At 33.4% G+C, this 15,700-nt stretch overlaps 1 pseudogene; it reads right to left on the bottom strand.

Moving 5' to 3' along the window:
• The window catches only part of LOC137211484 (large ribosomal subunit protein eL8-like), a 55,630-nt pseudogene extending 52,784 nt beyond the window's left edge, over nt 1-2,846 (bottom strand).
• Between the last annotated feature and the right edge of the window lie 12,854 nt (nt 2,847-15,700).

Here is a 15,700-nt window from a genome sequence, read left to right as displayed (position 1 = left end):
AAGACAGTCTTGACTTTCATAATCCCCAGAATTTTGGGTGTAATACAAAGTTATATTCATCTCCAAAAAATTGGAAAGCCCAAATGCTATCTAAGATACATGTTAAGTTATCCATTAAACATTCAAAATATATTTATTTTTTGAATCCAATAAAAAATTCTGTCTTTGCTGCTGAGTATATAAAGCATATACACATACAGGCATTGAATCGTATGGTCTTGACTATCAACAGAACCTATATCTTCTCAACAGTGTGCCTTGAATAATTTATATAACCTAAGAAGATCAGAGAAATCACGTAAATAAATAAATTATATGGTTCTCTTTTATACTGGTGAAGGGATTGGAAGAAGATTAATATAGTGGCTGTAGTAGCTCATGTCAGTCAGTAAGCAGAAAATTCTTATCAGAATACCACCTCAATTTCCTCCACATTACTAAAGCCCCAGAAGTGAACACTAGTAAAAAATCACAGTAATATGTGCTGGGAGGCTAGGATTCAATTGGGAAGCATTAAATAGAACAATGATGTCATGAATATGTTCTATAAGTCATAAATGAACAAGTCAAAATTGATAGTTCTAGTGCCTTAAACATAACATTATAATAAATTAACACATTTTTCACCCAGAGTACTCATTTCAAGATCTAATCTATATTAAAATATGTGACTTTATGTATACATATATAATGAGAATCCCATTTTAAAACGTATTGAATCGAGGAAACATTTATCAAGCACTAACTATAACAACTGCCTTTGATCCAAACCTTAACACTTATTAAACCAATTTAATTTAACATCATACACATAATGGCAAGAAAGCAATGAAATTGTACGAACCTTCCCTTCCTACAGACAGCAATTATAAAAACTGAATACAATATGAAAAATAATTAAATACACCATACAATATCTAAATAAGACAGAAATTGGAGCTTCTAACAAAATTGCCAAATCTACATAGAATTCAATATTTAATATATACCTCATATTTAAAAAAATTATTTTATATTGGAGTATAGTTGATTTACAATGTTGTGTTAGTTTCAGGTGTACAGCAAAGTGATTCAGTTATACATATACATGTATCTATTCTTTTCCAGGTTCTCTTATACCTCATATTAATTTATAGGGTGACTAGACCAAAAAAAATGATATGCAAGATATGAATGACAATGTCAGCATCATAACCTAATTGATATATGTGAGACATTATACTTAACAACTACAGGTTAAACATTATTTCCAGCACATATGGAGTGTTCCCAAAAACAGACCACATATTGATTCATAAAACAAATCTCAATAGATATTAAAAAAGGGTTTCTTTCAAACTATGTTCCCTGATCAGAACACAAACTAGAAATAAAAAAATACACATAGAAGAGCCCCAAATATATACATATTAGATAGCTCATTTCTAAACAGCACATGTATCAACATATAACACAAAACGGAATTACACAGTATTTTGAGTCAAATGATATTATAAGGCTAGCATATCAAACTATATGTGAAACTGCTAAAGAAATGTTTAAAGGGAAATTTTTATGTTAAATGTAAATATCAGAAAAGAAGAAATGTCTGAAATCAATGCTGTAAACCTACAACCATAGGAGAGTAGTAAAAGAACAGCAAACAAAAAATATCCTAAGTAGAAGAAAGGGTATTGTAAAGATAAAGAGCAGAAACCAACAAAATAGAAAACAGGCAAAAATACAGAATATAGAGCTGCCCCATATAATTCAGAACACTCAGTTAAATTTGGATTTCAGATAAAGTACATTTTTAAGTATGTCACAAATATTACATGGAACATAATTATGCATGCAAAATATGCATTATCTGATTTCAAATTTAATTGGGTTCTTGTATTTTTATTTGTTAAATCTGATAAACTTAACATAAAAATCAATAACACTAGAAGTGTTTTTTGAAAAAAAATCAATAAAATTGATAAACCTCATAATCTATTGATCAAGAAAAAAGGAGACAGGGGCTTCCCTGGTGGCGCAGTGGTTGAGAGTTTGCCTGCTGATGCAGGGGACACGGGTTCGTGCCCCAGTCTGGGAGGATCCCACATGTCGCTGGGCGGCTGGGCCCGTGAGCCATGGCCGCTGAGCCTGTGCGTCTGGAGCCGGTGCTCCGTCACGCGAGAGGCCGCGGCAGTGACAGGCCCGCATACCGCAAAAAAAAAAAAAAAGAAAGAAAGAAAAAAGAGACAGGTGACAAATCGCCATTACTAGCAATTATAGAGGGTATACTACTCAAGATCTTTCAGATATTAAGATGATAAAAAGGGGTCATTATAAATAACACCAATTACATGAAATGAAAAAGTTACTTGGAAGTTGCATATTACTGAAAGTGACAAAATAAAATATAGATACTCTTATAAGAAGAGGCCAGATAGCGTGCTAACTCTCTGCCATATGAGGACACAGAGAGAAGGCTGCCATCTATAAACCAGGAAGAGGGCCCTCACCAAGAACCTGACCACAGTGGCCAGATCTTGGATTTCTAGCCTCTTAAGACTGTGAGAAATAAATATTTCTTGTTTAAGCTACCCAGTCTGTGGTAATTTGTTACAGCTGCCTGAACTAAGATACTTACCATTTCCATCATCATTGTCTAAACTTGTGGCTTCAGGGACTTGGAGTGTGGAGAGCAAAATAATCGATTCCTTTTTATCCCTGTAGCTCCTTCCTGTTAAAATTAAACTCTGTCCAGGCACTGCTGACTTATGTGGTTCTAGGTGTGAGTCCTTCACGATCTCTTCTGTGGCTCTTTTGCTGCAAGGCTCCAGGAAGTGAGATTTCCCTTCTGGCTCAAATTCTTCCATAGCTGCTAAGGTTTCCTCCAAATTAGAAGCCCTTTTTGGTAGGGTAACTACAAAACAGTTCAGGTCTTGCTAGCATTTTCTTCTTGACCCAAAATAAACTCACAGAAAATATGCACTGGACTTGAAAACAGAAATTCAGGCTGCCACATTTGTACCTCTCTCTAAATCTATCCATCTATCTGCCTATCCATCTCTCTATCTGTCTACTGCTGGGGTAGCAGGAGGAACAGCCTAGTCATTCACTATTTCAGCCATCATCCTATCAGGGTCTGAATGGTCTTTTCCCATCTTGCAGGCATCTTCGACCTCACTCAGATCTCTGGAGACCATTTCATTTAACTTAGGCAAGGAAAAGGGTTTGGGCGTAGCATGCTGGATATACCATTCCTTTGCTTATGGCATGGGAAGAAATGACTTCATACCATGGCTACTAAACTTCTGCCAGGTAGAAAACTCTAATGCTTCTGTGTCTCACTTCCTGGGCGGAGAATAAGCTTAAGGGGTAATAATTCATGCTCTTGTACCAATTCAATATTATTCTCCAATTTATACATATATAGACATACTTGTGCATCTTCATCTGATTATAGTAAACAACACAAAATATGCATCAAGTTGCAGAGTCTTAAATGTTTAACTGCATGAGTAGTGCATTATAATGTTTCTGTTTTGTATTTTTTCATATTTTCTTTTCATTTTCAGAATTTTACAAATTCTCTACAATTATCACATAATAGTTTAGAATCAGAAAAACAGTAAATAAAATGCAAGCACAATTTATTTACCCATTGTTAAATAAATTATTTAGCATATTGCCTCCCAATTATGATTTTAAGATATATTGGATTATATAATTAAATTTATATTATAATTGTATGTAATTAATTATAATAATATCATATTTACTTTTTACTCTCCAAATGGATACAAATAATATATGATGGTCTTAAATCATGTAATTAGAAAGAATATGTCCACTAGTTTTATCAGAAAGACTTTCACAGTCTAAGTGGCTTCTAGAGTAATTTACAGATGAAATTTTTACTTAAAAAAATACATTTCACAATTTAATCACAGATTAATACTTAGCAAAATGTCTTGTATACACATCATGTTAAACTAATTTTTATTCCATGACTAAAAAAGTTAAAGTGTTTTGTTAATAAACATAGTAATAATGAGTAATGCTAGTTGTTCAGTGGTTCAAAGTATTCCCGAAAATTTACAATCAAAAATGAAAGAACATCAAGAAAATGATGGCAAACTTAGTTTCGGTGGCACAATAAAATGATATTCTCTTTGTCTAATTTCCAATCACATGTCAAAATTATATATAACTCTACTCATTTTCTTACTCATAATAAAATTTGCGGCATTGATGAATACAGAATTCGACCATTAAGATCTGACAGTTCCCAGGACAGATTATTCAGACTGCTTTTGTAACACATTAACTTTGATCTTTTGTTATTATTCTTTTTTAATGCATTTTTTTCAAGGATTTTTCTTCCTGCAAATTTCTTCTGCTGCATTTCTCTCAGCTGAATATCTAAGTTTTTCCTCCCTTTAACCTAGTACAACCCATTGTTTTCAAAATGTCATGTACAATTAAAATTACCAAGAAGCATAATCCAGGCAATAAAAGGAATTGAATGCTCAGGAACATTGAAAAGATGGACAAAAGTCCAAAAATCTGGTAGCATATATCCTGCTTAGTTTAATGGTCTTTGGTTTTCCTTTGTTTTTCCTTAACGATACAGGCTTTATGCCAAACATATATATTGTTAACTTCATGAAAATAATTTCAACTTTATTCTACTGGTAACATCAATATCAATAAATGCTTTAAATAAAATGGTAACTCCTTTAGAGGTATATTATAAAGTTTCTATTAATTTATAATTGTGATTATGTTTCCTATTGGACAAAACAATGTCCAAAGAAATCCAAAAGAAAATTAATAATACATGTTAATAAATAATAAAATATATGGGTATTGATTCATAAGAATATTTTAAGGAAAATAATAATGTAAAATATAAAAATAGTGTCAAGATGCTCTTCTATACAAAAATCTAAATGCCATTGGTTTTTTCCTTTTTCCAAAGTAGTGTAATTGTATCCAAGTATATAATCTAATTATTGAGGAAAATATATTTTGATGCCCCTTTCTGATAAAGCCAAGATGGTTGATAAGTCTCACTGCCATGAGTAACTAAATGGAGGTGAATTTTTCCACATAATGATAATGAAGTTTGACTTACTGAGGCACTTATGAATTCAGAAAGAAAATGAAGTACCTACAAATATATGGTGAAAAAAAAGCAGTATTTAGTGGTAATCTGAGACCAAAGAGGTATGACCATCAACAAAGTCTTAACTTTATTTTGCTGAAAGTCTTATCATACCATGTATTTCTCCTCCATACTCAACATCTTGAGACAAATATGACATAGAAGATTTTTGCTGATGTGATTTGAGAAGATTTTTGCTGATGTGATTTGTTTAGGGAAATGGAGAAACTGAGTATCTTCGTGGCTCTGGAAGATGAAAGCAGCTGTAAAAGACTTCAACTAGAGATTGGTAATTTAATGAAAAGAGCAAATTAGAGCTAGATGTGACAGATTAAATGTAAACATTCTCAGAGATTTTGATATGCAGTAGATATATATTTTCCAACAAGAGTGGAATTTAGGCTGAAGTCAAGATATTCGAGAAACACTGAGGTTATCTGTGTTGCAGGCTCAAACATTCAGTGACCATAAAATAAGTAACAAAGAATAGAGGCAATACAATGAAATGATAATAATGAAACTAGAATTTAAATGCATACTTTCAGAGTGAACAATTCCAGTATATGTGAAAAGGAAAATTAAAAGCACCCTATGTATATATACATATACACAGACACACACACACACACACATACACACACACACACACACACACCTCTTTCACTTTCTTAGTACAGTACAGTATGCCAAAAACAGTAGCTTGATAATGGTCTATTTCTTCCATAAAATTTTAATTTGGCTGTTACCCAGATTGATCTTCTCAAGGAAAACTGGTCTATGTATACTAAATTTGAAAGAGTACCATTTAGATTCATAACCAAAACATCCCTTTCTGAGAGACCATTAAGTATATTTTTAATATTTCTAATCCATACTAGCCAAGAGAGATCTGGACAACATCCACCGTTTAGTAAATGCAAAAGAACAGTCTGGATTGACCCTTAAATATCTGTTGTCCAGGTTACATGGCCAACAATGTTACCAAAATGAGAAATAATGCTTATTTCAGTTCAGAATTGGTTATATTTCAAGTTTACTTCAATATTAAATTGAGGGAAGTTATGTTAAAAGTCTGTCCTATTTGGGGCATTTGTTCCATTGTTATTTTCCATAAATCTTGAAGTCATATTGACCTTATTCAGTGTCTAAGAAGGAACTCTCCAAGAGTCATCTTTGAATAGCTTTCTCTCTTTTTTTGAGTATTTAGTGTTACATATTAGGTTTTAGAAAACTCTTCTTGTTTGCAAATATCCTTTCCTTTCTTTTGTGGATAATACTTTAACTTCTTTTTATTCTCCTCTATCTGATATTAAGTATTAGTGTGAAGCCAAAAAAATTGAGTGATTAACTTTCATCAGAAATTAAAGTAGGCTTCAGCATTAAGTTCCACATGTGAACTGAAAAATATCTCCAGTGAGTTCTAACAAATAACTAAGCCTTGTGCCCACAATGTGCCTTGAATGATTTGTTTTCCAAAGTAGCTGTGAAAATTTTATTTCTGAGTCTAAGCTTTTCTGGCTCTATTTTAAATTGTATTTTCTATTTTATTATTTATATTGGAAATACTTTTGATTTAGTTCATAATCTTCCTGCAAAATATACACTGTACATTTGTACTTCTTCATACATTATACATAACAATAAGCAAAATTTACAGCAGTGTAAGCAAAAGAATAGTTAGCTTTACTACAATATACAAAATTCAGCCAATTCAGCAAAAGCCTTGAAACTCTAGTGGAAACATTTTTACAGGCTGCATATGTGTTAAAATAAGATCTTCAAATATTTGTGCATATACATTTTTTTCCTTCAGAGAAAATTGAATGGTTTAATAAATTGAAAGTGGCAAGTAGAAACACAGTGCTTCTGTTTTGCAGTAATGGTATGTAGTATGGCAGCTCCAAGTCTAAGCTTCCACAGCATTTGCTAAAGGAAAGCACTACTAATTTCATGGTTCCATATAAGGACTGGAGCTATTTCAGTTGAGTGTATAGTTGTCATATAAGGAAATTACTGAACCACAGACGAGTCTAAGAAAGCCTTATGTGTCCCTCAGCTTGTCTAAACTTTAGATAGGTTTCTTCCTGACTATAGTCCCCCAACCTTCCTTTCTTAGAGCATACATTTTAGAAAACTTGCAATTGTAAATTATTTGTCCACTCTTTATAGGTGTAAATCTTCTCACATCCTCTTGCCAGATTTATAAACCCAGGCATATCTTTCTCAAGGATTTGGGAACGATCTCTTTGAAATCTAATCATCAAGAAAGCCCGTCCATCACCCAGTTTCTAAGGGAGGGTAGGAGTCAAATTTAGATAAGTACCAGTTAGCGAACACAGACGGCATAAGCACAGTGACCAACCTCCCTCTCCCCTAACATCCTCCTGTACTTTTCCATGAGCTCATCCCAGTGTAAAAATCCTCCTGCCTTTTGTGTTAGTGGAGTTGAGTTCAATCCCTCTGCCCTACTGCCACAGTATCAAATAAATTCTTCACTGCCTGTTTAACTCCATGCAGTGAAATTTTTCTTTAACAAGTCTTTGTCTAAAATCTGCTTGTATAATAATCTGTGAGGAGTCTATTTCTATAAAACCTTAACTTCAGGAATGGTCTAGTTAGACTATATTTGAGTGTGATAATTTGGGGCTTTCCTAATTGCCTAGGCAATTAGTAATTATTAGGAACATTTTTTTCATTGAAACATTTTATTTTCATCAGCCCTTGCCAGTCATTCCTTGGTTTTATTCTCTGACCAGAACAACAACAAAAGACATCTACAGTATAGTCAGCACTTGTATTCTGAAATATCGTTCCACATGTAATAACTGTCTTGGGCTCCCTCCTTGGCAAATTTATGACAAGGGCTAGACTTCTGTCAGTTCTCAGCACAAAAGCCCCATTCAGATGTCCTTGGTCCTCTTTGCTCTTAAAGGGAGAGAGAGTCTCTAAAAAAGCATAATTTAGTTTCAACAGGTTTTAGATCTTACACTTATTTGGGGTCATATATGTTGATGAGAATTTTATGTAAGCTCTAAAAATTATTCTCTGAAAAATGAACCTATACATAGACAACTGAAATTCTGTTTAAATTTCAGGAAGCCCCTGGGCTGGGAAATACATGTTAGCTAACACAATTCCACTTCCAATAGCAACTCCTCTCCATCCTGAATTAATGGAATAGTGTAGCTGCTCTCTGCCCCAACATTGGCTCCTGTTCTCTCTGCTGTTACTGCTTCATATTCCTCAACTTCTTATGTAACCAAAGATGTTACTTCTATACTAATCTGCTTAAAACCTCTCCTATAAATTCAGAGATAGTTTATCTGTAATCTTATATTCCCAAGTCAATGACAGTTTCAACCCAAAGTGAGTTAAATTATACTTGCAATTACTAGAACTGTTGCTTTAAAAAATCTTCACCAGGTTTTTATCTCTACTTTAACTGAGTTCATTCTTAAATGGTCATTAAGTATTTTCTAATATGTCTTCTATGATTATCTTCTCTATTGCACCGTTTTTCCTCATATTCACTACCTCTTAAAGAATCTGCCAGGAGTTGCTTTATTCACATAGCTAGAATACTATAATTCCATAAGAAAACCTGCTATTTTGTCTTTACCTTCTGCATTTAGTAAATCACTATCAACATTACCAAAAGATCCTCACCAAATTCCCACAAATTGTATGGCCTGACAGTTTCTTTCCTCTTATCATGAAACCTGTCAGAGAGTTTGCTAAATTCCTGCCTAAGTATTATATTTCAACCTCGTTAATCTTCAGCCAAGTGGTCACCTTTTATCCACAGATTCATTCTAGGGATTTAAGACAGAGTGCTAGAGAAATGACTGACGAAACTGATTATGAGCATTGTGATAATGGTCATCTTATCCCTGGACTCAGGAAGAGAAAATATGTTCAGTGAATCCAATGGTTCAGAACTGACATCTCTCTTTGCTTCCTTGCTCTTGTTTTATGTTAGTACGTATCTTTGCAATTTAAAAATGTCTCTAGTCATGTTTCCTGAAAAGTATTTTTAAAACTCCACAGTCCCAACTGATCTAAATGGGAAAATTTCTCTCCTTACTTGCATCATACTGGAAAATCAACTTACATTTTTCCAAAATAGAGAGATTGACATCAAGTTCTGTTTTCTTTTATATTCCAGAAATTTAATAGAAAGTGTAAACAGGTATTAAAATGCCATTTATATATTTTATATTGGTAGCCTTAAATAATCATAAATCATGCTGCATTTTCTACTGCATTCTTTGTTTTTTTTGTTTTTTTTCTACTGCATTCTTGACAGAGACACACTAAAGATTCACAAATCCCGAACAACTTTTGCTTTCTCTACTATGGAGGACAAACTTCAAGGTGATCCACATGGTCCCTGTCTCCTGGTCTTCACACTACTGTATAAATCTTCCCCTTGAGTGTGGGAAGACATATGACTTGCTTTAACCAATGGCAAAGGTGATAAGATGCATATGATTACATTTACACGATTACAGATGATTACTAGGATTGTGGTACCCATCTGCTTAGCATCTCTCTCTCTCTTTCTCTCTCTCCCTTTCTCTCTTTCACTTGCTTCCTATCTCCCTCTTTCTCTTTCTTTCTCTTACTGGTTTTGAACTAGGAAGCTGCCATGTGTCTTATAGCTATATCCTGGTTTATCACAGGATATTAAATATAGTTCTTATAGCTATATCCTGGTTTATCACAGGATATTAAATATAGTTCCCTGTGCTATACTAGCCAAATACATTCATTCATGGTCCAACCACACATTCTATACATGATTTCAATATTTGGTTTTATTATGTCTTTGATTGATTTATTTTCTTTCCATATGATTGCCTAATTCCTCATCTTCCTGTCAAATGCAAATGAATGATCAAATAGCAAGTCCATGTCTCTTGGGAATTCTTCCTTTGTTGACCAAATAAAAATAAATAACTCCATCAAATCCTTAAAGCAGTAATTTTTAAAGTGTCATACCAAGATCCACAGCATAAGCATAACTTGAGACCATGTTAGAAATTCAAATTGAGAACTCTGAGGGTGGGGCCAATCAATCTAATTTAAACAGTTCCTCCAGATAATTCCAATGCTCGTTAAAGTTTGACAGCCTTTTTCCTTTTTTTATAAAATTACTACCTGATATTTTGTATGGCAGTTTATGAATCTGTTTTATTCAATAGACAATGAGCTTATTAAAAGTAGGGACTACAATTATTCATTTTTGTACCTCTCATAACACCAAGGATGAAGCTTTGTACAGCATAGAAAATCAATGATTGCCTGCTGAATTAAATCATACTGAAAGGTGAAACAAATTATTTTTTTTCTTTTTATCGAGTACTGAATAAATGAAGTTTGTTTTAAAATCGATGTCCCTTGCTTCAACTTTATTCTTAGTTAGTCCCTCAAAATAAATGCAATCAGGAATATCAAAAGACATATGTTTACTTTTGATATTTAACTGAGACATTTTAAAATGAGAAATTTCCTCTCTTTTTTATCTTTACTAAGTCTGACTCTTTCGGAAGGGGAGGTATCTATATTCAGAGGCAGTAAATATTAAAAACAAAAAAGAATTTTACTTTCTAAAAAGCAATTTTATGTCCTTTTCTTTTGAAGGCAATTGCTGTCCCCTCCTTGGAATAATTCTTTTAGTTAATCAGGGTTGTGGTGTTATTATATTCATCCTCTTCATTGTTGTTGATTAGCTGGTTGGTTTTCAGAAGGAATGCAATTTATCTGATTATTTACATAGGAGGAATAATTGGTATACCCTGACCCCACTGAAAGCTCAAGTGTATACTCTTTAACAATTTACTTAGCCATAAAAAAGAATGAAATAATGCCATTTGCAGCAATATGGATGGACATAGAGATTATCATACTAAGTGAAGTACGTCAGACAGAGAAAGACAAATACCACATGGTATCACTTATAGGTGGAATCTAAAATATGACACAAATGAACCTATCTATGAAACAGAAACAGACTCACAGACATAGAGAACAGACTTATAGTTGCCAAAAGGGGGAGGTATGGGGGAGGGATGCATTGGGAGTCTGGGGTTAGCAGATGCAAACTATTATATATAGGATGAATAAACAACAAGGTCCTACTGTATAGCACAGGGGACTATATTTACTATCCTGTGATAAACCATAGTGGAAAAGAATATGAAAAAGAATGTATATATATGTATGACTGAGTCACTTTGCTGTACAGCAGAAATTAACACAACATTGTAAATCAATGATACTTCAATAAAAAAAAAAAACCTCCTTCTTTCCCATTACTATTTGAAGACCACTTTTAAAGGTGCGTGATCTTGCCAGAGTTCTGAATTATTACATTTATGATTCTACTGACATCTCCCATCACAGGAAAATGTCACACTCAAAATAACAAGGTCTTCTATTTTTTATGTACATGCTGTAGACAAGCAGTAATCAAAACACCTTTTAAGTTAATTTAATTTTTTTCTCATCACACCCCATTTTAGTTCAGATGTTATAGCACTATGTTAGTAAGCATATTGTTCCTATTAGATTTAAGTATTTCTGCACACAAACTCATATAATGTAAATTTGTTGACTCTTTCAGTGGATTCTTCCAGATGAGGCTAATTTTTTAAAGTGAAAATTAGAAAAAATGTTTAGTTTAATAACAGACTGCATCTATGCACTGCTGTGATGAATCTCATTTACTTCTGAGGAATTTTTTTTTTATCATTAAAAAATCTACGTAAGTGATTCATTTTATTCAAGTTCTTATCCTGGCCAAGAAAAAAAAAATTGAGGCTAAGTTTGGCATCTCACTAAAGGTTGAAGTAAACCAACCATGGTTAATGATGCCATAATTGGCACTAAAATTCGGTATGCATCAGAAGCCCAGGGCTACAAGATGACCCGACTTACTGAGTCCATTCCTAAGTAGATAATACTGCTACAAACAAGATAACTGATAATGAAATCAATATGTTCTGTAACAAAAAATACTGATCCAAATCAATATATCAACAAAGCATTTGTTTGTGCTGCATTTGGCACTGTTGCAATTAGAGTACTTATGATATATTAGAACTACTGTATTACTGTGATGGACTAATTCTTTTAAAGTTTCACATTATCTACGTTTTACATGTATATAAAAATATTATATACACACACACACACACACACATATATATATATATATATTTGTTTATACACTCTTTAACTTAATCCTAATGTTAATAAGCCACTGGTTAAATAAATCTGAAATAAGTTTCTTTGTAACCAGTACCCACCAAACATGATAGGCAGTATTTCAACAGTAAGTTCACAAGTCAATCATTCAATAGTTTGTAAATCAATCAAAAACGTTTGGTCATTTGATTGTTTTATTTTTAAAGTACTGCTCCATAACTACCTCTTATGGGTGCTCTAGATGGCACTAGGGAAGCATTATTTGTTGTCCTAGACCTCAAGTATTTACACCTTGTCTTGGAGGTCCTAATGAACAGAAACAAAGTTAATAAAAGTGAATATATTTTCAATTCCTAAGGCAACTGATTCAGAATTGAAAATGTGATGACAATAGATAAGTTAGACTTAGTTTCTAATCTTCAATAAAACCTTAAACATGTCTTATACTTTAATAAATATGTATCTTATTTTGGAAGTTTTTCTCTTCATCAATCAGTGTAATGTTAAACACAGGAGTGTCAATGTTTCAGAAAAAACCTGGAAATTTTAATTTTTAAAAAAGTACTTTTTAAGCTTCTGTCTGTCTCAAGCTATCCTTCAACAGTGAAGCACGAAACAAGGTGAGTGAGCTTTTCGCATGTCCCCAGTTCATATTTTCTAGCATGTGTTTAGAACATACACAGCGATAATTATAGCCAATTACCTGGTTTCCTACCTACACTGACTTGATCGAAGTAAGAGAAGCAACAGCTCTCAAACTTGTAGGCTTCACATAATGTGGTTACCAAAGAAATGAACTCATACAGATATAAAACTTCTTTCCTTTGTTCACATCCTTGGCCCAACCCAGCTTAGTACCCAGTGACCCCTCAAGCCCTGTGCTTTGGCTCTTGCCATCATCAGACCATTCAAAGATGTGGTGAACTGCATGGGCTTTTTTATTATAGCTTAGTGAAGAAAGTTGCTGTCTGGCATTAGTTTCTGGCTTTACTATCCATGAACCCTTGGTTGGTTCTGTTGTTTCTATTTTTTGTTGTTGTTTGTTTTTAACAGGCACCCTTTTAAAAATAAATATAATTATTTCTAAAACTCCCTTAGTCCAATTTTTATATTATACTTTATTCTGTCAAATATATAATTATCAAGGCTTTAAGGAGCTGTCAGGGTCTTGGGGAAGACAGACACCTGATTCTATGCTACGAGGTGGTTAAAATTATATGGAAGATCAAAAAAGGGACTATTAAATCCACTTATTGACATAGAAAAATCAATATTTTCTTCTAAGGAAAGTATTTTTAAACAGCTGAGCTTTGCAAGTTTGTGTGTATGTGTTATAGTTGCCAATGTTGGGTTTGTGAAACAGTTACCAATGTTGTGACTTGAAGAAATAATTTTAATCCCATTGAAATATATATTACCCTCTACATCACAAGGAATTTGTATGTATTGATTACATAACATAGATATGCCCTTTGTGAATGTGAACATTTTCATAGTATTTTGTTTAGAATGTTGTAACTATCTAGAGTTTTAAAACATTTAAATGTATAGAATTTTTAGAAACTATTATAAAATATTTGTAGAGTATATTAGTGTTATTCTTACATGTGTAATTTATATTCATTCTTTAAACATATATTTATTGAGCAGGTACTTGTGTGAAGCACTATTTTATTTGTCTTGTGGACATTAGATTTGGATATTGGGGTTTTGTGGGAGAAATACAGATAATGAATTTATGAATGCATTTCCATTTATGATCATCATAACTATTTAAAAGAAAATAAATCAGTAAGAAGTAATAAAGAGTGGAGGGAATGTGTATTTATTCTAAATGTGATGCTGAGACAAGGACAACAGAAAGCAGTTATACAGAAACTTTGATCTTATGCAAATTTAAAGCCTTGAGTCAGGGGAAAGCTTGATATGTACAAGAAGCTGAACATGGACCATATGAGTAAGGAACACAGAGACCAGGTGGCAGTAAAAAACAAGGCTGAACAAAGTCATCTAAGCAATGAAAAAATGGTCAAATTTTCTTCTAACTGCAACAGGAACCTTTCTGAGGGCTTAAGGAAGTGGGTGATATTACTCAATTTGTATTATAAAAAGACAACTTACTGGGCCATATGAATAAACTCAGCCTGATAAACCTTTATGTCCTTCTGCCATTATCTCTCTCTTAATATCCATTCTCACACATATTCCACAGCTAAATGTCTGCATAAATTAGAAAAATCATGCAGTTATTTTGGATTATGGGCACCTCTTCATGAGTCAATGTTTATAGTTCACTTTTCGAGACCTGCTTGGGCTTGAGTCTCCTTACAGATAGAAGCACAGAAGGGTGGTGAGAGCTGGTTCTGAAGAAAATCTGCAGTGTCTTGTTAGGCAGCTACCTCAGGGAAGGTCATTACAGATTATTCAGGCAAAAGTGAGTTAACAAACAGGGTTGAAAGAGCTGTTTCTACTGGCAAAGGAGACGCAGCAGAATTTAGGGGTCCGATGGCCCCAGCTTCATCAGAATCTGCCCATGTCTCTATTCTGACTTTCAGGATCCCATTTCTTCCCAATCAATGCCCTCAACTTAACAGAAGATACCCTGTATGGTTGGGAGATTCAAATTAGATTGTAATTCAGTCACTTGAATGATGAGACTCTAGATTTGGTTTTGAGAAACTTCAGCTCTGTGGCTACAGGAGATAAAGGTTTCTTTCGGGACAGATATAAAACCTTTCAGGTCATATATGTTGAGATTGAACTGGGAATTTTAAACCTTGAGTTCATTCTTTTCTTTCCCAACTTATCCCCGTACAGTTATGAGCAACCAGCCAATCTCATTATACTAGTTAGTTTGACAACTTGTTCTAAGATATCAGATATATCAACCAGAACCTCACTTTCATAAGTATTGATATTTAATTAAGAGTATTCAATGATGATACAACACAAAACAGAAAACACACACACATACACACACACACCCCCCACAAAAACTCTCTTTTAAATACATAATGCTGGGTCAATTGAATATCCACACTGGACAAAAAAGATAAGAGAAAAAATCTGAGATGAGTGTTTGATCACTGCCTTAAATCATATGTATAAACGAATTCCAGTAAGACTGTAGACCTAGATGTGAAAGGCAAAACAACAAAGCTATTAGAAGACAGCATAGCTAAATAGCTTCAGGACTGTGGTGCAGTCTCCCAATGACACAAAGGAACTACCCATAAGAGGAAAGACTGATAAACCAGACTACATTAATTTTAAGAACTGTTCATTTATAGACACTGTTAAAATGCTGGGAACAGAAACCACAGAAATAGGAAGAATCTATTTTTCAGTACA

The sequence above is a fragment of the Pseudorca crassidens genome, chromosome 18 (genome assembly GCF_039906515.1).
Source record: "Pseudorca crassidens isolate mPseCra1 chromosome 18, mPseCra1.hap1, whole genome shotgun sequence".
NCBI lineage: Eukaryota > Metazoa > Chordata > Mammalia > Artiodactyla > Delphinidae > Pseudorca > Pseudorca crassidens.
This window is presented reverse-complemented; position numbering and strand designations above follow the sequence as displayed.